General features: G+C 37.2%; 1 protein-coding gene across 4 annotated transcripts in view; it reads left to right on the forward strand.

The window, feature by feature from the left end:
- The first annotated feature begins 15858 nt into the window (after positions 1-15858).
- The window catches only part of Brinp3 (BMP/retinoic acid inducible neural specific 3), a 434736-nt gene continuing 427626 nt past the window's right edge, over positions 15859-22968 (forward strand). The window contains exon 1 of one of the 4 annotated variants that reach the window (NM_173121.2): positions 15859-16247. The gene's annotated coding sequence lies outside the window, so the exon portion shown is untranslated. Of the gene's footprint in view, positions 16248-17582; positions 17917-18219; positions 19241-22968 lie in introns of those variants that run through there. The other 3 variants (XM_087580092.1, XM_087580095.1, XM_087580093.1) reach the window with 3 other exon arrangements.

Below are 22968 nucleotides of genomic sequence, written 5' to 3' on the forward strand. Positions count from 1 at the left end.
TGTTAAAATCAAGGATATCATGAATTTTCCATTCAAATGAATGGAACTATTAAATACCATCCTGAGTCCCAAAAGGACATGCATGGTATGTACTCATTGATAAGTTGAATAGCCAGAATAAAGTACAGAATACCCCTGATGCACGACACAGAAGTTCCCAAGCAAGGATGCTTGAATCTCATTTAAAAGGAGCAATAAAATAGTCAAAGGAGGCAGAGGGAGGAAGGGAACTAGTGGAAGAGTGGATGGGGAGGGAAATGGTCAGTATCAGGTGTCAGGAGAGACAGGAGAGAGAGTTGGATGGATAGGAGAATGAATGGAAATCTTCAGCTGCCTGAGGGTAAGGAGATGGTGAGAATTTCTAAGAAGCACCAGAAACCTGGTGTGAGTGAGACTCCCTTGAATCAATTCAGGTGAACTTAGCTGATAAAACTAAGAGTGGGGACATGAAACCATAAGAAGCCACTTTCTGTAGCCAGGCAGGACTCCCAGTGGAGGATAAGGACACCAAACCACCCACAAAACTTTCAACCCAAAATTCGTCCTGTCTAAAAGCAATGCAGGCACGTAGAAGGAGCAGAGATTGAAGGACAGACCTACTAATTTCCAGCCCAATTTGAGACCCATTGCATGGTCAAGCACCAAAATCCCTGACACTATTAATGATAATCTGTTATGGTCAAGACAGGAGCCTGGCAAAACTATCCTCTGAGAGGGTCTACCCAGCAGCCAACTGAAACAGATACTCATAGCCAAACATTGCAAAGAAGTCAACAACTCTCATAGAAGAGTTGGGGTAAGGATTGAGGGCCCTGAATAGGAAGGGAACTCCACAGGAAGACCGACAGAATCAACTAGCCTGGACCCTTGTTAGTTCTCAGTGACTGAGCCATCAACCAGAGAGCACACATGGGCTGGACCAAGGTTCCTGGCGATTAAGGCTGCCTTGTCTGGCAGCAGTGGGATAGGTTGCATATAACCCTATAGAGACTTGATGTGCCAGGGTGCTCACTCTCTCAGAACAGAAGGGAATGAAATATGGGGAAGGGATTCTATAAAGGGCAGACTGGAAGGAGAGACAAAGGTTTTGACGAAAGTAAATGAATTAATTAAAATTTTAAAAATTAACAAAGAAAGAAATCGGTACTATAATATACCATATAAAATAAACTGAATAACACAATGGAAAGAATACTAATATAGTACTCAGTATTAAAGACCCAGAAGATGATACATGAATTAAACAGAATCTAGCCCAGCAACATGCATGTGATATATTGTCTTATTTCTTATTGTCTGTTATAATGATATAAATGCATCTTTCATAAATAGAATGTTAGATGAAAATACTGACATCACTCAGAAAATACATGAGGACATAGATGCTTAAAGGGGCTGAGGTTCCTTTAAAATGGGCATCATAAAGACTGGGAAGCCTTTAAAATTTAGCTACTTTCTTATAAACAGTTACTTCATATTATGGAAGTCCCAAGCCTCTATCTGAGTCTTTTTTAAGTTACAAATTAAATTCCTGAGATCCTTGGTGAAGGACCAGTGGCAAACTACTTCTTTGTGTAAATACCAGGCTTACATCCTTTGAGTTCATAGGTGGATAGTTTTCCATTTTTCACCATAAAACATGAAGACTGGATAATATATAAATTGATCACTAGTAATGTAGAAGAGGTAGGAAGTCAGCTACCATTTATTGTACCTGGATTCGTTGCTGCTTATAAGAAGGCTCAGTAGTTTTGTGACCATGTATGTAGATGGTAAATGAGGATAAATTGTTTGAAACACAAGCCAGCTCAGTTATGCATTATGTATGAGGTTGATCAATACTGTATGGCAAATGATGGCTCCTGTAATGTGAATTCTGATGGAAGGCCACCACAGGAAAGGGGCACAGACTTCTCTTTCCAACCACCTGCCATTCTGTACGTTGATCTCATCTGGACATTAGAAAAGCCAGATTCAGCATGGTGGCTGCCATGACTGGAGATGGAGCCTAACAGGCTTCTTCCTCTGCTGAGTTACTTACTTGGACTTTTACCAATCACCATCTGCTTCCCAAAGAAGAGCTGGGGAACTTGACTTCCAAACAGAGGAGCTACAGGCATTTATATGAGCATTAAAATTTTTTTTAAAGAAAATAACAAGTATTTTTAAAAAAATAATGTCACTTTCTCAATGAAACCTGTAAGTTCCCTTTTGGCATTGATTAATTCAAGTAAAAGAACAAAGAAAACCAGAAGATTCGATCACATTTTTTAAAAAAATTCTAAACAATTTCTAATAGCATCTATTTTTTTCCACTTTTGTTTTGTATCAGAAGTATACATCACTCCAACTGCATATGTAAGAGGATGGCCTTGTTGGACACCAATGGAAGGAGAAGCTCTTGGTCCTGCATTTGCAATGTTAGACCCCCAGTGTAGGGGAATGTCGGAGGGGGGCAGGAAGGGGGGATGGATGGGGAAGGGAACACCCTTATAGAAGAAGGGGAGGAGGAAGGGATAGGGGCCTTATGTCCAGAAAACTGGCAAAGGGAATAACATTTAAAATATAAATAAAAAATCCAATAAAAATAAAATAAACACTAATGACTCAAAAAAAGTGTACATCATGCTCTTAAACATCTTTTTTTTTTTTTTTTTTTTTTTTAGTTCTTTTTTTCGGAGCTGGGGACCGAACCCAGGGCCTTACGCTTCCTAGGTAAGCGCTCTACCACTGAGCTAAATCCCCAGCCCCTTAAACATCTTTTTAAATGTTTTTTTGTAACTCTAAACATATTCAAAGAGTAGCTCATCCAAAAATGTTTTTCTTCCAAATTTCACAGCACATGTTGTCAGTATTTGATAATAACAAGTACATCTGCTTTAGGAAGCTGTCAACAATGTTCTACCAAATCTTACAAGACACAAACTATCTCCTATTTCTGCATTTGCTTATTTTATAACACATGAAATAAGTCACCAGTTTCGTAGAACATGTTGGGAAAGAAAGAAGTGGGGTTCACTTTTGATTTTCTTCTGACATCCCAGCAGAGTTACTTTATATCAAATAACACATTTTCAGGTATTTGTTGCATGATTTGTGATTGCACTTAAATTTCAAGAAGGATGTCTTAAAGAGTACACTCTTGAAATGACTGCAAGACTTAGGATTCTTAGCTAAAGAAGGCTGCAAATTCTCAACAACATTCTTTCATAATGATCATGTGACCTTATGCCTATCAAGAATAATAACATTGGGTGGAGATGATTCCCAAGCATTCTTCAAACATGAAATTTTTTATGCAAATATGAATTGTATAACTTTGTGAACATTTTTTTAGATTGCTTTGCTATATGAACTTATTTAACCTAGCTTCCCAGTAAATTCTGTGCTATGTACCAAATTCTCCCATACTCTTTTGTTTTTGTTTCTTTACTATTATTAACTTCAAGCATATTACTATTATTAACTTCAAGTTATCCTAGATTTTACCCCCTGTCTTTTGATTAAAAACTATATTTTCTATATGACTCCATAATTCTGTAGATTAGAATCAAATAAGTCTTCTTGTCTATGAACACATAAGGTATTTCATACATTTAAAGAGTCAGGAGAGGTACCTCCTTATAGACCAAACTCTTGATATTTGGAAGGGTCAAACACTGGAGTCTGCAATATAAGATCTTTATTTTTCTTTGTCTTTCCATTGAGAGGTGTCGAGTTCCTATCCAAGAGTACTCTATTAGACTTCAGATCCCCTGCCACACTTTTACTTATTTATTATTTTCTTTTTAAACCTTTTTAATATCAGTACACTGTAGCTGTCTTCAGACACACCAGAAGAGGGCACCAGATCTCATTACAGATGGTTGTGAGCCACCATGTGGTTGCTGGAAATTGAACTCAGTGCCTCTGGAAGAACAGTCAGTGCTCTTAACCACTGAGCCATCTCTCCAGCCTGATGCTTGTAATCTTAAACCTTTGTTGCCTGCCACACTTTTAGATGTCTACATTCCTTTGTTCTTTTTTTCAGCTTTTCATCTTTTGGTTCACAGCCAAAGAAAAAGTTTAATTTCTTCTTTCAGTCTTTGGTAAGGTCTCTGTTATCCATCTTAACTCCATTGTAGGCCATGATGTGTCTGAGGAAAGGACAACATGAATTTATGGGCAGAAAAAAGAAACTATTCTACCAATCATGTTTGGTGAAGTCTTTATTTAAATCATTTGTCTAGTTTCGTTTTTTTTTTAATGGTTGCCGAGTTTTATATGATAGATGTATATTTTAATACCAAGTATTTTGGAAAAATTATCTCTAAGTCTTTTGCCATTGTTCTACTTCTTAACTATCCTTTGCTATAAAGGGGTTTTAATATTAATGATGTTCAACTTACCATTTTTTCAGGAAATATTTATCAGTTATATCAAAAATATTTTCTAAACTCAAGATCATCTAAATATTTTATATGCTGTTTTCTCATATTTTTATAGATTATGCTTTTATGTAAAGTCATACATCTACTTTGAGAAAGTTTTGTGAAATCTATAGCGTCGATATCTAGATTAACTTTGTGAGTACATTTGTTCACTGTTGGTGTATTAGCATGTGGATACCTAGCTGAATAATACAAAGGAATTTTGTGAGAACGATCAGGGAAAACAGATACACATTTGTTTAAAAAGTAAATATCCATATAGTCTATTAGTTTATAGAATGATCTGGTCTCCTTTGTTACCTACTTGCCTCTTTTATTAAACCTTCTGCCTTATTCACAGAAGATCTGTGAATTCCTCCCTTTATATTAAATATGCAATCCAATGATTCAATCATTTAGAAAAATACTTTGGAGTGATCAAATCAACATACCATGTTGCTTTCTTTATGTTGCCTTTATCTTCCCAGATTTAAGATCAACTCTACTGTTCAGCATTCTTTGTAGCAATGTGTGGCCTGTTGGGAAACTGTGCAGTTTAAGATTAAAATCTACAATGTCTAGACACAGTTCCTCTGAGCTTGGCACAAAGTAGAGTTCTCCCTTTTTCCAATACGGTTTTCCGTTCTCTGAACTTGTCTGAGGAGCAGGACATCCCCCACCACAAAATACTCTCTCTCTCTCTCTCTCTCTCTCTCTCTCTCTCTCTCTCTCTCTCTCTCTCTCTCTCCCTGGGGAAGGTCGTGTAACCCCTTGGCCCCTTGGCAACCTTAAATTCAATTTCCTCTTACCCAATAAGAACTCACCCATCAAGTGATCAAGTGCCTGGGATTCCTGAAATGCCTGCCTATCTGTGCATATGAGGCTTTCACAGCAAGTTAGGCTCCAGCCACAGGTTTTACATTCACTCTGAAAAACCCCCTCCCACTCTCCAAGGTTCATATAAAGCCCTTGGTAATCCTGGAAAACGTGTAATAATCCAGCTACTTTACTCAAGATTGTTTAAAAGACCTGTTTCATTGTGTATCATCTGAAAAGAGAACTGTAACACTAAAATCCTCAGAACACTCCACTACTCACCCACTCACTCACACAAGTCTTGGACCTAGATCCTGCAGATGCCACCTGTTTCTAACTTTGCTTCATGCTTCCAGTTTTGTGGCAGCATACCTAGAAACATTCAGAGAGGAGAAAAAGTCTCTGAACCGCAGCTGGTCCACAACATGCATACTACAGTGGTCCTGTGAATATTCTGTTAGTGGACTTTGAATGTCCATAAAATCTCCTAAGAGATGGGCCTACATTTGCCAAATTCAGCCCAAAAAGTTTAAAAACTTGGTACCGTGCTGAGTCATGAGAGGATACCTTTTTGGATCACTGAAGCCATGTGAATTAGAACACTAAAGCCTTTCTAGAAACTTATCTGAATTCTGTGAAATAAAAAAGTAAAACTTTATTTTGAGTTCTTATTTATAGCATTCACATTATGTAGAAAATAGCTTCTATTCTATCTACTTCAAATATTTCTTGTTAAGGTCTAAGAAATTTCAAGCTATGGTTTAAAATGATGTGTAAAGAAATTCAAATCTTTACAGAAGAAGTGATATTTGATTCTAAGGTAATTATTTTCTCTAATCATTAATAGAATGGTTTCGATAATATTTGTAGTCTACTTAGTGTCTTTCTCATTAATTGTCTCACTTGGCCATTTCTTCCACCCCCTAGGAAGCCCTTGGCCCACTAATAACATCAACTTTTGTACTTTTGTTTGTTTCTTAAAAATGGATTATTAAAGAAGTAGGTGTAATATAGAGTGGAGGAAAAATTGTTCATATTTATTATTTACTTACCTTACTCCTCAACTAGAGCTAAAATACTACAAATTATTTTTATGCCCTTGAAACACTAAAACCTCTACAGGAGGTTATTCATAGGCAATATTGAATAAATGATGAATAAATATTTGTCAAATAGCCTTTTAGACTTATTCTTTCTTCCATAAATATGGAATCAATTTTACATTTTCTTTAAAAGATAATTCTCTATAAATTCATTGTTTTTCCACAGAACCAAAACTAGATATTAATTTTAAAGGAATAATTTCCATCATCCTAGAAGATATCTATTTCTTGAGAAAAGAAAGTAGAAGCATTAAGGAGACTTAGAGCTACCAAGAGAATTAGCAATCAAGTACTACAGCTTCTCCTTATTTTCATTAAAGAGGGGAAAGGCCTTCAGAGTTCATAAGACACTATAATTAATGATGCACCCTAATTAAGTAAATGTTCAGTTAGCTTTCTTGATTGTATACTGTAAAAAGTATAAGAAGAACAGGTTCAAATAGCTTTAGGACACCCTATTCATGAAAATTACTACCCCTACTCCCACCACACACACTGTCTGCCATTCTCTTGTGTCCTCATTTTTGATGTCCTTCCTTCCATTCTCCCTTCCTTTATTACTTTTTTATACTTGTTAAATATTAACAGCATCTGCATAGAATCTATTTTACTTAGTGTCTTTTCTTCATCCTGTGTCTGCTAATTTCCAAACTGCCTTGAATGATTTGAACACAAATCTGTCCTTCTCTCTCTTTATCTCCTCTCTCTTTCTCTGCCTCACATCTTAGTATATTTATCTGCTATATGGATAGTTCTTTGAACATTAATAAAAATGTATGCTAACTAGTATATTTGAAATAAATTCATGCAATCTTATATGCTCTTATCTATTCAATTTGTAGAAAATAGTGTTTTGGTTCGGTTTGGTTCTTGTGTGTGTGTGTGTGTGTGTGTGTGTGTGTGTGTGTGTGTGTGTGTGTTTGTTTTGTCTTCCAAAATCTAAATGGGCCCATTGCTTCTAGAAACTCTAAAATTGTTCTTCCTTTCATTTCCAGATTCCAGCATGTTCTCAATCAGAATGACCTGGCTTACCTAACTCCAAAATCAGTGTACCCATTATACTTTTATACTTTCTTTTCTGATTCATACACGGCGCCCTTTCCCCACCCCGCCCTCTGAGGTTTCCAATTAGAAACGATATAGCCGATACATTACAAGGTGCATGTTATAAAGTTTGGAAAACTACTTTGGTCATGAAACAGCATTCGCATTTTTGAGATTTAGGATCTGCATATTTTAAAGTACATATGCATAAAAGAACCTTAAGAAGTTTGGTTCATCATTTTTGTAATATTTCTATATTTGTTTTTGTTACCTTGTATATCATACAATTATATTTATAGGTAGCCGGAATTTGCCTATTTGTATTATTCCCTATGTAATGATTATGTTTTAGCCATAACACTACTGAGTAGTTAGGAGTAGTTAAATAGCTGATTTAAGAAGATAAAATTTGTCAATCTCATAAACCCCAAATAGCAAAAATGTTGCATAAACTAGTTTTAAAATTCAGATCATTATGGGTTGGGGATTTGGCTCAGCGGTAGAGCGCTTGCCTAGGAAGCGCAAGGCCCTGGGTTCGGTCCCCAGCTCCGAAAAAAAAAGAAAAAGAAAAAATTCAGATCATTATATTACAGTATTTTATTTTTCTATGAAAATATTTTATTTCCTAGAAGCAAATGAATAATTTATAGGTAAAGAACACGCTAATGTTATTAACAAAAATCGCTGAAAATTAATAATTTTAAATTTTTCTTTTTAAAACTGGGAGAAATGCAATATGGTGTATAAAAATAACTCAGTCAGGGCTGAGGAACTGGTGCACTGGTAATCAGTGCATAATGGTTTTACAGACATCCTAAGTCTATTACTAGTATCAGACTGGAAACAATGACATGAATCTCAAGTTTTAGGGTAATCCAGAGCATCTGGAATCTATGATCATACACACACACACACACACACACACACACACACACACACACACACAATTACAAAATCAAAAATAATTAAAGTAAAAATTAAACAATTCATTGATATCTCAGTAATATTTTTATTTTAGAGATTATAATTACAATATTTCTTCCTCAAAAGGAAAACCCAATGTAGTACCTTCTTGCTTTTATTTTCAAACTCATAGCTTCTCTTTTCAAAAACTGTTATTTCACAAATTTATAATTTTGTTTGCACATGTAATGTTTAAATACAACCCTCTCTGTATGTACAATGTTTTCAGGGCTGACCGTCAATATTTGATAACCAATTGGTATGCTCTTCCCTGGGGAAAGACTTTTGTTCCTGCTCTCAGCAACCCTTTATTGATTGCTGTTCTAGTAAAGGGTTGAGGACTAGAGGGCTTTCACTGTCACACTAGTATATCTAGAGGTCTTGTTATAGACTGGTTTGACTGTGTAATTCACACATTGAAATAAAATTTCTAGTGTGATTGCTCTTGGAGAGCCAGTCATTGTAGATTGTGGTCAATTGAATTAAGGAGTAATGTTGTCTTTTATCCTTCTGTTTTTCTACTTTGCTTTCTAAGTGTGTGTGTGTCTGTGTGTCTGTGTGTGTGTGTGTGTGTATGCATGTGTTTGTGTGTGTGTTTATGTATCTGTGTCTGTGTCTGTGTCTGTGTCTGTGTGCGCCTGCCAATGGGAAAGTTAGGTAAGCAATCAGTAAGACTTCTACTGCAAACCAGAAAGAAGAGCCCTCCCAAGGACCATATCATAGATTACTTCACCTGGGGCTTTTAGTCCATATGATGAGAAAAATAAAGTTCTGTTGTCTGAGACTTCCAACATAACATGTTTTATCACAGCATCCTGAAAAGACAGCTTAAGCCAGAAGTTAATAAATAATTTTCGTTTTTTTTTTTTCTGGGGCTGGGGACCGAACCCAGGACCTTGCGCTTCCTAGGTAAGCGCTCTACCACTGAGCCAAATCCCCAACCCCTAATAAATGATTTTCAATTTCCTTATACCTTACTTCTCCATATTTTAAAGATTTATTCATTTATTATATGCAAGTACACTGTAGCTGTCTTCAGATACACCAGAAGAGGGCATCAGATCTCTTTACAGATGGTTGTGAGCCACCATGTGGTTGCTGGGAATTGAACTCAGGACCTTTGGAAGAGTAGTTGGGTGCTCTTAACCCCTGAGCCATCTCTCCAGCCCTACTTCTCCATTTTTAAATAAGCATGTGCTTTGCTTCAAAGAATGGTAAAAAAAAATCAAGTTAATAACATGCCTAATAACACATTAATAATCCAGAGTTGCTTATGAAGTTTGACATTTCTAATTTGGATCACTGGGTAATGGATAACAAATACTGTAAAATTATTTTGAAATATAATGCTTCATTCACTAACTGTGTTTGTAAATAAATAGGAAAATTAAATACAAGCTTTATTTAAAATGGTGGAGAGTTTAGTGAACTAGTTAGTTGCAGCCTTTAGGAAAACATTACTGAGCTTTTTCTCTACATTGAGTACTGTGCTAGATATTAGGAATATAGAAGGAGGACAATAGAAAGATCATGAAGGAAACTCAATTTGGATTTGTCTTGTCCCAATGTTGAAACAGAAGTTGACAGAATCTTATTGGAAATACGGTCAGCTCTATACTAATTACATGAATATTGCAAACCCATAGGAAGAACAAAGATATCAACCAACCAGACCCACCAGAGCAACCAGGGACTAAACCAAAAACCAAAGAGTACACATAGAGTGACCCATGACTCCAGATGCATATGTAGCAGTGGATGGCCTTGTCAGGCATTAGTGGGAGGAGAGGCACTTGGTCCTGTGAAGGCTTGATGCCTCAGTGTAGTGCATTGCCAGGGCAGGGAGGCAGGAGGGAGTCGGTGGGTGGGGAAGCACCTTCATAGAAATAGTGGGAGAGGGGATGGGATAAGGGGTTTCTGGAGGGGAAACCGAGGAAAGGGGATAACATTTGAAATTTAAATTAAAAAAATATCCAATTAAAAAAAAAGACTTGGTATGAGCACACAAACACATCCAGCATTGCAAACTCTACTTAACAATTGTTTGTAACAGATTTTCCATAAGTCATAGATAATATTTTTAGCTAAAATATTTTAATTTGGTAAGGGAGTAGCTTGGACATTTAAAAAGAGGGATTGCAACCCCATAGGAAAAACAACATCAGCTGGCCAGACCACCAGTGCTCCCAGGGAATAGACCACCAGGGAGGGAGGGATCCATGGCTCCAGATATGTAGGTAGTAGAGAATGGCCTTGCCTGACATCAATGGGTGGAAAGGCCCTTGGTCCTGTGAAGGTTTGATGCCCCAGAGTAAGGGGATGCTGGAGGGGTGGTACAGGAGAGGGTAGGTGGCTGGGGAAGCACCTTCATGGAGATAAAGTGGAAAGGAGGTTGTGGGATGGGGGGGGTTGTGAAGGGGTAACCAGGAAGTGGGATAGCATCTGAAAAATGTTTAGATTTCATTTTGTTATTTTTTTTGCTGTTGCTGTTGCTGTTGTTCCTATATATTTTATAAGAAACATTTGGCAAATAGATTTTGATACTCATATTCACTCCAGGCTTGCTGAATAAATGAATATGTAAATAATTGCATAAAATGTTCCAATCTTGACATACATAAAAGATGAAAATAAATTTTTATTGATTTCTGCTTTTTAGAAAATTAAGCAATTTTAAATGACTTAAGTTTTGGTGTTTTGTTATAAATTGGAAAGTTTCTAATTATTTTAATGAAATATGTAACATTCTGCATGTTTTGATTATGGGGCCATATATCTTTTATATGAGGATTTTAGATTGTGTTTCTCTTTACAAAAGTCCCATCTTCTATGTAGATTGGAAATTTAATAAGTAAATTAGATGCGACTTAATGGAGTATTATATTGCATCTAGCTTGCCTTTCCACAGTTTTTGGTGTGAGGCTGAAATAGTCCAAAGATAGAACAACACATAGATAGAACATAGAACAGATAGAAAATTGGAGGCACTCCATGATTAATCAGGATTATGATATTAAATATTTTCTCTTCCTATGGAGGATGGTGGAAGAGTGTCTATACCATAAGCTGGAGCAGAAATATAAATAGTAGCTTCCTAAATATTCTGACATAGCTAGCTGCACATCATTGGTCTTTGTAGTGTTTTTCCTTCCTTCCACGGATTCTCTATCTTAATCTCAAATGATGCCTCCTATAAGGACTACCGAAGGATTTAATTAATATAGAATTCAGAGTAGCTGAAAAGCCCAGGAAACTGCAGGTCATATCTCTTAGATCACTAGTTGGCATATGCTGATAATAACCATGTCACCTATAGTTCTTAACTTCTCCGTTAGTGTGAGAGAACAGACTAAATTATCTTTATGAACTAGCTAGTTCCAAAGCATCTTTGACTTGAGATTCAAATTCACTGAATCAGGTTATTTAACAGCACCTTGATCTTATAGAATTAAATGTGAAGATTGGAGTACACAGAGGCACCAAGGCAACTTTGGATACTTTCAATGTGAAAGCTCTGAAGACAAAGTAAACAGCACAGAGACTAAAGTGAATGAATTTCAATACCACAGTGAGGACAAATATGCATGCATAAATATGTGTCAAATATGGCTTTTTCATATGCAAGCAATAATATATATGTATATATTCAGTATACATATACATATATACATATACATATATACAACTTTTCCTTAATGGGTTCCTTCTTTTATGTTTTATTATAAATTAGATTTAATATAAATATTTTTCTGAGATATAGATATTTTCTATATAAGCAAACTGCAACTTGATTTCTGTAACTAAATATTTATTTTGAGAGCAATGGGGAGATAGCACAGCAGAGTGAATTTTTACCACCAAGCCCCAAAGTTGAGGCCAATCTTTGAACCCTACATGATGGAAAAAAGTTACTCCCCTTGTGAACTTCTGTACACACACACACACATACACACACACACACACACTGTAAAAAGAGTTAAAAGAATATGAATATGTTTTTCTGGGATGGGTGGGGGGCTGCTGAACAGCAAACCCAGACACAGAGATGCAGGTATTTGCATAAGATGCTCTAAGGCTACATTGCATCTCAAGCACTAACTCCTTTGAATATTGTTTTGGAAGTTTTTTTAGTGAGGTAATAAGAGAAATGTGTTGATTTGTACATATGAAGGAAGATAAGACAAAAAGGCAAAGAACACCCTTCCCTAGCAGGAAGTCCACTAAATATACAGCTTCAGATGAGCACCTCGAAATGGACGAAGCTACCTTCTCAGCTTGAAATTAAAATATCTTACCTTCTCAAGGCATTGTAAAAAATACACTTGCTCTGAAGCCAGAAAACAGGGGATACAATGTCTATGACATTACATGAGGGTATAGTTAAGTAATCATATAGTTTAATATCGTATTCAAGCATGTGCATGAATTAATGATCATTGGAAAATTATAAAACTTTTCTAAAGTTTCTAAGACTCATAAAATGAATCTTTCTTCTGTCCTTTAAAAAATTTAAGAACATTACACACACACACACACACACACACACACACACACACACACACACACACATACACACACCACATACACACTGTTTGCTTGTTGAGTCAAGGTATTACTACATAGTCTAAGCTTGCCTCAGATCTACACAACTACAAATACAGAATACAACAGTGCATCACTGTGGATGCCTATAAAATGAAACTTTGTTTCAATTGTCTGACAAAAGTCAGACTGGGTCCTAAATAAACAGCACATTCCTCTTAACTGTCAGTTGGGTAAGTGCCCTTGCACAACATTCTGTGGTTCTCAGTATGGACTGCACAGAACACAGTTGTTAAGCTCTATTGGTAGTGAACGTATCTCGTATCTCAAGGTGTGGATATCAGCTCTTTCTGTGGCCTTGGGTCCTCTTGGCAGAATTTGTCAGCCTCTGTAATAAACACAGAGAGACACAGAAATAATCCATCTTGTTAGAAAATGAGACACCAAAGAAATTTTCTACCTCGTCAGAACATTCAGCACAGCCTGCATCCTAAAAAGGAAAGGGAAAGTTCTATCACCATGTCCTTACTAAATTTTTGCCTTTAACAGTCTTTGACAGTAATACACACGATAGATACTTGAGCACACCTATTTCAGTTTGCTTCTGTTTCATGGCACATAGCTCTCTTTCTTTATGTTATAGTACTGACGTCTACAGTGATGGTTATCATAAAAGAAATTCGGCTTTAATCAATAGAATTTTAGTATATATTTCTGTTGAGGCACCAGTCTTCACAGTTGCATAAGACATGCATATTGACACTAATTAGCTTGTCTTTCATTATTGAGGTTTGGAGACAGGGTACTACACTAGGATTAACAACAGAGGAAAAAATTAATATATATGTTTTTGCCAGTGAAAGGTAATTCAAAATTGCAGTGCTTTTTATTTGATAGCATCCTGGGATGTTTTGGAACCAAAATAGTCAGCTTGCACTCTTAATCCAAGTTCATGCCAGTTTCAAGACTTGTTATCCTCCACAGTTAGCAGAATGAAATAACAGTACCATCAAGAGCAGCTCAGCAACTTCACAAGTTTGTACATGCCCTCCCTTCAAGGTAACCATTCACAAGTGTAGGTGCTGGAGACTCTTGGCAAGCAGAAAGCTTCATCCTGGCCAGCAAATATTCACTTGGGACAGTGGGACAGATATAGGAATTGGAACTAAGATTGCACACTTGATAAAAGGTTTCTAGTGTCATCTTTCCAGTAAAACATTAAAAGATAACCAATATCGTTATTGCTATCGCCGGAACAGTACTCGTTTTCAAACAGAGTGTACTCATAGTATATTTAATATGAGCTGCTATCCCAAAATTCACTTCATCTCCAGAAAATAAAGAGTTAAAAGTGAGATGGATCCTTAAGAAACCGAAGATACTTTACCTGTGAGTATTTTTATACAAGATAGGAAGGACCTTAAAGTGTTGCTATTGTTTCCAAAACGACCCCCCCCCCCCGACCAATCCCCCCTTTAACTTCACATTTGCAGGCTTCTACTCTCCCAGGAAAGAGGAAAAGAAAATTTCCAGTGACCCAGCTCCTCCGTGATTTACATACAGAAAGGATATAAATGAATGGAGTGGGGGATGGGTCCCTGAGAAGCAATTTGTTGCCTTTTCAACCGCAGAAAACAAGATTACTTATGAAGAACATTTTTATCCTCGGTAAATGATTAACCCTTCCACCATTCAACAACTCGGTTTCTACAACAAATAAATCGATTTCCAGGTTACCTTCTCTTCCCATTTCTAAAACAGACAGATACATAATTTGTAAGCTTCAGCAAGACTGAGCTGGAATCCTTGGTTAAAGATTCTAGTACCTGACTGTACTCTCTACACACCTTCTGGGTCATTCATAGAATTTCTAAAGATAAGGACCCAGAATCCTCCCAAAGAAAACATGTTTAGCAGGGAGGTGATCGTCATTCCGTGGAATAAATAAATAAATAAATAAATAAATAAATAAATACAGAAATAAATCGGTTACAGTTTTATCAGCCTCAGTGAGTCAAGTTCCCCGGTGGCCGTAGATTTCAGAGAGAAGAGAGGAGAGGAGGAGAGGAGGAGAGAGGGAAGGAAGCAGGGAAAGAAAGGTTGAGGAATAGGTTTAGAGAGAGAACGGGGAAGGGGGTTGGTCACAGAAAGGAAAACGAGAAGAGATCAGGCTAATCTTACCCAATCGATCCAGTGATCAGGTGATCGTTTATGCGGTATCAGGACACGAAAATGGCTCGACAATGCAATCCACAACAAAGCTATTTCTTTCTCTAGTTTAGCTCGATAACTGCTGGAATCAAATTCAAGGCAGACATGGCACAGCCGGCCACTGGTGCACCCCTCCTACCCTATCCCCAAGGGACCAGGGACAGTTCTCAGACTGCCCTAAAATCTAGCTTCTTGGAGCATGGTCTCTGCGCAGGGGCTCAGGACTGAAAGCAATTGCCTTAATCGCAGGCAGCATGATTTAACAAGGAAATGGGACCTAGGAGGGCTGCTGCCGCCTAGGTACCCCATCACCCACTTCTGGGTCCTCTTGCTAACCCTCCAAAGCGTAGCGTCCTCGAAAACTCTGAGTGACTACGACCTTCAACCATTCACCTCCCAGCCCCTGCCTATGCAAAAATCGCGGAGGATTAGATCAAAGCAATGGGACCGGTCCTGCTGGTTTATTTGGGGTGTGTGTTATGTCAGATTGTCTTACTATGCCTGGATCAGTTTCTGCAAGGGAAGCGATTCCAGGCAAGTGCTAGTGAAATGCACTGATGGAATACTATTAATCCTAATGATAACGTTCTCAGCGCAGGTAAACTCTGAAAAGAACTGTGAGTGGGAAGATCCTGCAGGATTTCCGAAGCGGTGCTCTCCTGAATTCTCATTGGATCATCCCTCCCCAGCAGCCTAAATCAGTGCTGCCGCTCTCTGAGGATGACTACAGCCTAGCTCACTAGTTGTCTACTCCCTATTTCCAACAGACCCTTTCACCTCTCTTTGCAGATCTGTTTGTCTTATCCATCCCGTTCTCTTGGGTTACTCAGCTTCTGCCTTTTCTCACTGTGTGGGGACGTGCAGTTAAGTAAATTTGTTCGCCTGAGGACCATAATAGGAAAGGTTCCCACGGTTACCCATTCTCAGTTAAAAAAAAAAAAAAGCACTTTAACATTTTTGCCTCCTTTACTTTTGGGTTCTTGGCCCCTTCAGTAAGTGGCTTTCACTTGATTAGATGCCACCAGGAACTACTGGGTGTTTCCAACTCCTAGTGTCCTGCAGCTTACAAATCTACACTGCTCTGGAAGATCATGGGATGTCTCCTTGAATTGTGGATGTATTTCTCTTACAGTCATCTGGCTTCATTGAGTTTCCTCCGGTAAGTGTTTCTTTACATATGATGAATAATATACTACTTGTGTTATTTTTTTTATTTTTAAAAATAAGCATAAGCACTACTTTTTCTTCAACCTCTCTCTCTCTCTCTCTCTCTCTCTCTCTCATTCTGTCTGTCTTTATACAGTTACTTTCAGATTGCAAATACCTATGTGTGTGACCATTGGTACATGCTGTAACTAGTAAGATGTAGCCTGTAAAATAACGTGCCCCAATACTTCCTTAAAAAATAAAGAAAAAAGAAAATCCCCAACTATATACAAGTTTCTATCAGGTAATGTGGACATTACCTCCCAATAATGTACCCATCCTGGAACACAGCATAGTATCATTTGAAGAGGTATTTTTTTCTATTACTCTATGAAAATGCTTCAAGGAGAGCTATTTCTGAAGGAGAACTGGTTATTTATGGGTTTGGGAAAGTTCACTAGTCTCAGTGACGTTCAGAAGCTGGTCCAGGTCAGCATGTGTTCATCCCATCCTAAACAACTGAATGGTTGAGGGAGGACTTTGGTTAAGTGTGTCTATTGATTTAGTAGGATCCTAAATACTATCATCGCACTCTATGACAAGGAAGAAGAGTCCGAGTTTTGAGGGCATCGTTCTTTATACCATATCCAAATTGTACCTGGGCACATTATTTTGGTCATCGTGGTTCCTGTCTGGGCAGCATTTTGCAATGCATTTAGGTTTTGTGAATTATGCTGGGAACAGTTAATTGGTCAGGGAGGTCTCCCTTCAGATGAAGAGAGCTATCAGAAGCCACTGATTATCTGGGTTCTAATACATTGAAATTCAGGGAGGGACTTTACATGAAAAATGTAATTGCCTCTCCCTTCACACTTGCCCACCCCTGCCCTCAGTTTTTAATAAGTATGTTAATATGCTCGCTGTGTTGGGCTTTTATGAACATTTCTATGGGCTTTAACTGATGATCCTTCTCATTCCACCGAGTTGCTTTGAGGATCATTTAAATGTTGGATTTTACTTTACATATGGCCAAGAGTTTGGTAATTACCAATCACAAACATGCACACGTCCATAATCTGTAAAGCACAAAATTTTGCCCAATCTCCCTTTACTTGGGTGGATGGAGATGAGGATATATTGTTCAAGCTTCTCCTTCCTAATTTATTTTTAAGGGGGGGTGTTCTTTTTAATTTCTGGGAAAGAACTGTTCCAGTCATTGATGGCTGACGCGACAATCTAGGCAATGATTTCTTTCTTTTTAATTCAAAAGCCTTTAAAGCTTCCAGACATAAAAGTACTCCAGCTGCAGCATCGCACCATCCCCCTCCCCCGACTCAGATTCCAGGGCTTTCCCCCTTGCTTCCCACCGAGTAGGAGAGGAATTGGGGCTCACACAGTGATCTGCACCTCTTGGCGTCCCTCACCCAGCGCTAGTCTACCTGCTGCCTTTGCCAGTTCGGTCCGTCCTGCCTGACAAGCCAGGGCCATTAGCGTCCGTGACTTCATTTGAAGAAAAGAGGCTTTGGTGTAATTCGCCAATTCAAATACCCTCTCTAGAGGACTACTGCTGTTGCGCAGGGGTGGAGGGAGAGAGAGAGAGGAAGGAGAAAACTTTCAGTGCAGTCAGACCTTTTTCTGCTTAATCAGTGTGACACAGTGAGGCACAGACGTTCGCTGTCTAGGTAAGTGCGTTTTGCTGTGTTAGAACCCGGAGCTCAGCCTTCTGTGAGGGAAATTGACAAGAGAGACAGGCTCTTGCAGCCAAGAATGCTTTAACCAGAGGGCTAGCAACAGGCGAGTGTGTCTGGAGATTTCGCGGCCGCCCTAGGCTACATCTAAGCCTCCTGGGTTCTGGGGACGTGGAGGGCAAAGCTCCTAGTAGCCAGGCTGGTCCAGGGCTCAGTGGTGGTGCGGGAGCATGAGGGTGGGGATGGAGTCCCCGACCCGCTGGCGCAGGCAACGCTCTGCCCTCACCCCTGCGGCTCGCGGTGGACATTTGCAGCCTATGAGAGTGAGGTTTGCAAGGGTTTTCCACCTTCCACAACGTCGAATGTCCAGTTTTCCTGGGCTCCTAAACCTCTTCTGTGAGAAAGAAAGACTTGCTTTTTCTGTAATCTCTTACCGCGGTTCTGTGTTGCAATGTCTTTATTATTTTCCTGAGCTGAATCTAAGCACAGAGCGCGATGCTTCCCCCGGATACTTGTTTTTAAAGCCCCGATCATTGTTATCTGTCTGTTTAGTAGACCTCAGGATAGCTGAAGGACTTTTTTTTAGAACAGTGGTTAAGTATTACTAACCATCACTATTGCCTTTCCTTCCTTCACTAACTCACAGAATCCGGAGGGTGACCGGGTGAAGTGAGTTGGATTTCAACTTGGAGCCAGGGATTGGAATGCTATATTATCCGCAGTCTGAGAGGCTCAGGTGCTACACGCTTTTGTTAAAGCCACTGTAAAGTTCTCTCTTTATTTTGCTCACCCCCTTTCCCTGGAGGTGGAGTTGAGAAAAGAAGACCCATTTCTGGGCTCTCTGCTCCGGTGCTGACCACCAGGGAGGGGGTGGCGCTTTTGGGCTGCGGGTTTCTGCAGCTTCTGTAGCCAAACAGGAGAAGAGAGTTGAAGTCTTTGATGGCTGGTCTAGTCCCTAAGAGTTGAAGCTGAAAGCCTTGTACTTTCCTGTAGGTTCAGAACGTGATCAGTTTCTCCAGCAGAGCAGGGACCTCTTTGTAAAGGGAGCCTTGGTGTGGAGATTCAGGGTAGGTTCTACTTGTACGGGTAAAATGCACTTTCTCTTCTGTGTGAGCTGTCAAACAGCTGTTGGAAAAGAGGAGGAGGTGACCCGGGTTACAGATTAACCCTAGCATTCCTTGCAGAGGATAGCCAGACAAATGTGTGTAAGCAAGGAAGAAAACCCCAAGCTGTAAAGCTGTCACAGCAGTGTGGAGACAGATGATTCAGAATTTGGGGACTTTTTCTTTGATTTGCTTGTCGTCATGCAGTTAACCAGGTAAGGACTAAATGTCTATGTGATATCAGCAACCTTAAGTCTGGTTTTGACCTATTCGGACCTACAGAAGACATGCATTTTTTTAGTTGGTTCTAAGATCCATAACTTCTTCATATTCGCATTCATGAGTATATTTAATATCATTCAGTGATTCAATGTGCATTCATTTAAATGTTTAATGTGACTTTATTTAAATGTAAAACTGTGCTACAAAAAATCATAAAATGGACCTAGGGGAGAGGCAGTGATTGGGAAGATAGAGAATTAGAGGAAGGGGTGGGTAGTCATAATGAGTTATGGAAGTGGCATTTGCAGAAATGCCTTATACCATGTCTTTTGCTGAGGTCACAAACCTTCCTATACAGAGGGCAAATGGAGAACTATTGAAGGCCTCTTGAACTGAAAAAGTAATTGTGACACCTTGAGAGTATTTTTTTGTGGACACCCTTATGCTATCTTCTCAAGCTTGAAAACAAAGATGCTCAGGTATTGTATTAAATTGATTTGTAAAATTGGAGGAGGAAGAGGAGATTACCCAGAGGCACGCTTTTACATGAACCCCAGATACACATATGTTTAAGTCTAAGAAAAATAACTGAAAAACTGAAAAGGGGGGTTATGGAAACACACCCAAAATGAACTTCCTTTATTTTTATTCAAAGTTTGGTAGATATGTAGATTGAGCAATTAATAGATTTCTTCCACTATCAGGTTTAACTCAATTAAAATAATAAATCTGCATGGTCTAAAGTGTTTTTTTAAATTATTATTACTGTCCTTATTTTGTTATATTCTGGCTATAGTTGAAGGAGCTGAGAATTTGCAGATATTGAAGCACGAACCCAACAAATTAATAAGACACCATCATAAAACCATACCAGTTGCTAATAGCATTTTGTCTAGTAAATTATCTTTACAATATCTGTGGAAATAACTTTAGTGCTTACATTTATTGACGTGGACTTCTGAATCAATATTTTTTTCTGCTTGTGAGGCTCACAGATAAAATATTGAATAAGTAAGAATAATTGCTACTTTCGGTTGGAAAACTGCAAAGTTATAGTACTTTTCTTAGTTTGAAGCAAATGGTAGTTTTTACCACACAAGAGAAAGCCATCAACACATTTCAATTTGCCAGTTTTTTTTTGCATTTTAGCCTTTGGAGTTTGTTGTAAAAGAAAAATACTTATTATGTCTCTATGTGGATGTTTTCATCTGTATTCAACTTTAAATTGATGGGGAATATACTTATATGAAATATTGTTTAAGTCATAATCTAGCAGTGAAATATACAGGGTATCATTCAAGGATCAATTTCATTTACTTTTGACCAGATTAGGTATTATTTCATCCTCTCATAGGCTATCTTGTTTTAAGAAAAAGTAACATAATTGTATAAATATATGATTTATAAGTTATAGTACCTGTTGATTGTTTTCAACAGAAATGATTGGTGTACAACAGCTAAGTAGATCAAGTCTAAGTCGAAAGAGGTCTTTATATTAAGGTGTAGATAGGCCAACCTATGATATAAACATGCACATACCACCCTTACAATTAAGACTGGTGTGTTATTAAATGCAGTATAATTGTTTTCTCAAATAGTTCTTCACAGAAGTCTTCTGCAAGAGGGAGAAGAAACATAGTTGGGGACTTTTATAACTTTTATTTCTTACTGTTAGAGATTATTTTCTTATTATTTTTCAAATGTGAAGACACTGGTTAGAGCAGGAATCAAAACATTTTATTAATATAGAATATTGAACTTAATATCGAAATATTTCCAGCATAAATGTGACTATGATAACAGTATGTGACAAGATTAACATAAATCTATTTTTTATAAAAGAAAAGCCCGTGTGTGTTTGTAATTATGTTCAGGATTTAGGATCAGTGATATAATTTTCAAAGACTCTTTCCATTATCTTGCTTCCCCTCTGAAGAGGAAGTTCACAGGAAAGGTTGATTGTTGGTAGACTTTCTCCTGTATCTCCACTTTAGTTCTACCTCACTTATATTGTCCTAAGAAGACTTGTTCCCATCAGTTTTAATTTATTTTTCTCACTTCTCACAAGAATAAGAGAGAGGAGAGAATGCTTTCTAAAGGCATGCCAAGATAAAATTGAGAGAAATTAAAGGCAAACATGTTGCACAAATATCACGATTCATCCACTCAAAAGATTTCCACAGCTTTGAATTTCTAAGTCTCAACATAGTGTTATAACTTCCTAAGAACAAAGGCTGACTTCAGTATTTTAATGTGACTATGAAGTAGTCTAGGTCTATGGTGTACCAACTGAGTTTTACTATTATTCCCCTTTTAAAGAGTAAAATACCAAAATTGTTGAGGCCCCACAGCTATGGCTTCATTGACAGCATATTTACCTGGGATTTTATATTTTTATAAAAGTCAGACACTTTTAGAAAATGAGGCTTTTAATTGACTGCCTTCTTGCTGTCAATTAATGAAAGAAAATGCTGATTCTTAGTGGATTTATATTTATTCGTTTGATAATGTTCATCCTCAAATGAAATAAAAAGTATTTTCATATAATAATATTAAAGTAGGAAAAACTAAAAATTGAATTTATAGTCTCTTTTATATATTAATAGTTTACTAAGATGAAGGCAGATGACACCTAACAGTCAGTGCATTAATTTAGTAACTACTTGGTGAATTTCTCTTAGACAACTTGGAGTATTTTTCTGAACAGTATTACAATATATAATTCTGCATATTATATTATTTTATGACTTTGACATTTAAATTCCCATTGATGGAAAAAGATAGAAATACTATTTTCTGTTTTAATATTTTTGTTTTTAATAACTCATGTTAATTGCTTAAATGATAAAAAAGTATAACAATGTTTATTCTGTTCTATGAAAAAGAATTGAGTCTCTGAAGTTGAAATTTAATCTGAGTACTAATGGACTTTCCATTCAATCAATACCTGAAAGGTTTAGTTAGAAATAGTTCATGGCTTTCTTAATGGTACCAAGTGGCAAAAATAACCCCTCACAATGGTCTTCAAATATAATTGACATTTACACTTTCAGGCTCTTATATCTTTTTCAAGACTATTTGGTGATCCATAAAGAATATTTGTATTCAATTTCTACCAAATATTTCTATCTTATTGAAAGGGTTTCACTGACAATTATTTTATGTTATGAATCTACTGTTCTTAATAAAGTTTAAAGTAAATAAGGGAAAGAGTTTTCAAGTGGCTACTAATTTATATTCAAAGTAACAAATTTTCATTCTTTAACAAATGACATAAGCACAATTGTGGTCCAGTAACAATTTTATTTTTCACAAGGATTAATTTACATAAATAATACATTTGATGGATGTGTTACATTACTACATATTTCAGGATGAAATTAGTGTGTTGTTTAGATGTTTATTTTCAATTAATAAAATAGAAATTGAGATGCAGAAAGTGACATATAATCTACTTACTTGAGAATACACCTATTCTAAATCTATTATTTTCGATCTTAATTTATTATTTGTAAAAGTTTATTATGCCTACAGTTTAAAATACACTTATCTGTAGTCTGACCTATTTTATAAATTATTTTAAGTATTGTTTTAATGTATAAACCCTAATTTGCCCAGATGCCTTAAGAGCACCCAAAGTATAAAAAATTCTCCTTAATAGTCAATAAAGGAACTATCATATTATAGTTCCAGCAAATTAAATCTATAAAATACACATTTA

The sequence above is a fragment of the Rattus norvegicus genome, chromosome 13 (assembly GCF_021556685.1).
Source record: "Rattus norvegicus strain SHRSP/BbbUtx chromosome 13, alternate assembly SHRSP_T2T, whole genome shotgun sequence".
NCBI lineage: Eukaryota > Metazoa > Chordata > Mammalia > Rodentia > Muridae > Rattus > Rattus norvegicus.